The sequence below is a fragment of the Palaemon carinicauda genome, chromosome 11, assembly GCF_036898095.1.
Source record: "Palaemon carinicauda isolate YSFRI2023 chromosome 11, ASM3689809v2, whole genome shotgun sequence".
Taxonomy (NCBI): domain Eukaryota; kingdom Metazoa; phylum Arthropoda; class Malacostraca; order Decapoda; family Palaemonidae; genus Palaemon; species Palaemon carinicauda.
The window spans coordinates 19,348,299-19,348,729 of NC_090735.1; positions in this window are offsets into that span (position 1 = coordinate 19,348,299).

Below are 431 nucleotides of genomic sequence, written 5' to 3' on the forward strand. Positions count from 1 at the left end.
TGCTGGAAACATTGGTCTCCTTTGCTGGCTTTCTTTAAATGTAAGAAAACATTAAAAATGACAAATTCGTAGATAATTTGTATTTTTCCTAACTATACAAACCTTAGCTATTTAATAGGGGTATTACTTTCGGCGTAGCTGAAATGATGAGCCATTAATTTTTAACGAGGGTTAACTACCCACACCGCTAGCTAGCGGGGTGTAGGGAGGGTAGCCTGCTACCGCTCCCCCTCACACACCTGTGATTGAGATCACTTTGCTTGGAGGCAGGACTTCAAGGGGGATAGGGCTGGTGGGCAAGTTTGGTTAAATAGCTAAGGTTTGTATAGTTAGGAAAAATACAAATTATCTATGAATTTGTCATTTGTAACTTAACTGGAATACAAACCATGCTATTTAATAGGGGTGACTCACCCATTAGGAAGGGTGGA